The sequence below is a fragment of the Colobus angolensis genome, unplaced genomic scaffold (assembly GCF_000951035.1).
Source record: "Colobus angolensis palliatus isolate OR3802 unplaced genomic scaffold, Cang.pa_1.0 Scaffold159, whole genome shotgun sequence".
Classification (NCBI taxonomy): domain Eukaryota; kingdom Metazoa; phylum Chordata; class Mammalia; order Primates; family Cercopithecidae; genus Colobus; species Colobus angolensis.
Window position 1 is genome coordinate 6,341,515 of NW_012114699.1, and position 1,642 is coordinate 6,343,156.

The following is a 1,642-nucleotide window of genomic DNA, read 5'->3' on the forward strand; positions in this document are numbered from 1 at the left end:
GGAAGGAAGGAAGGAAGGAAGGAAGGAAGGAAGGAAGGAAGGAAGGAAGGAAAGGGGTTATAGTCATGTGATGAGCACTAGAAACACCATAAAAAATCAAGGTATAGCCTTCCAATTTATAAGACAGCTCCTTGTGTTATCATATATGTTCTGGAGTATTTGTTTAAAAATACCTGTCTCCATATTTATGCTTCGTGTGTGTGTGCGTGTGTGTGTGTGTGTGTGTAGGTGTGTGTAGGTGTAGACGTAATGTGCTGTTTGATCCTGAGTGCCACTGCTGGGTTGAAGTTTTCCTGGTAGTGTTGCTTCAAAGACTCTCTTCTGTAACCATCCGGAGACCCATTCAGTACTACACCCAGGAGCAGACATAAAGCGTCAGCCCCCATCCTGCTTTTGAGCTCATGATAGCTCCTTTATTCTCTATTTTCTGTAGCCTCAAACTTGTCATGTCACCTTGCCCTCCTCCCCCCACACATGGCCCTTTCCACCCCACCTCGCTGACTTGCACATCTCTTTCTGCTTTCTGGCTATAAATATATGTGTGTGTAGAATGAATTGATGAGCAAAAGAATGAACCACAGAATGCCCTACCCACGCATGATGAGCTAGTATTCTTAAGCAACATCTGTTTCTCTGAGGCCTGGGCTGCTATCACTGACATAGAAGAGCCAGGATGGTAGGCAGCTCAGAAAGCACATAAGCCTTATGGCCAGACAGAACTAGGTTCAAATCCCGGCTCTGCTATGTAATAGCTTGTATAATCTGTGGCAAGTAATTTATCCTTTCTAAGACTATTTCTTCATCTGTAAAATAAAGCTAATACCTATTTCATGGAGTTATAAAGGGAATTGTGTGCTAATTGTCTGGCATGGAAGAGAGACACAGTCAATGCTGTATGTTATAATGCCATCTCCATTACTGCCCCCTCCCGCCTCCCTCCCTTAGCCACCCTGCTGACTGAGGTAGAGAGGTAGAAAAAATGAGACCCATTCTTCACTGTATAGAGTCCTTGTCATCCATGTGCCACCACGTTTTCATAGCCTCTAAATTCATCACTGAATTGAATACTTATCTGACTGGGTTTCCCAGTCCCCTACTCCACCCGGGACTGGGGAAAGTCTGGATAGTAATCTCGTTCCAGTAGAATGGCTGATCCTTAGCCTCATCTTCTCAAGTAAATCATTGACATTCCTGCCACATTATCTGTTTCAACAGGCAAAAGGTAAATGGGATTGATTTCACTGAGCACCTCCTATGTTCACAGCCCTGTGCTGAGATTGTTGGCGTCTCTTGGGAACTGAGCAGCACCTTAAAGACGTCCTTGCATGGCCAGGCACAGTGGCTCATGCCCGTAATCCCAGAACTTTGGGAGGCTGAGGTGGGTGGATCACCTGATGTCAGCAGTTCAAGACCAGCCTGACCAACATAGTGAGACCCTGGCTCTAATAAAAACACAAAAATTGGCTGGGCTTGGTGGCAGGTGCCTATAATCCCAGCTACTTGGGAGGCTGAGGCACAAGAATCGCTTCAACAAGGGAGACAAAGGTTGTAGTGGGCTGAGATTGCGCCACTGCACTTCAGCCTGGGCAACAGAGCAAGACTCCATCTCAAAAACAAACAAACAAACAAAAAAGATACTTTT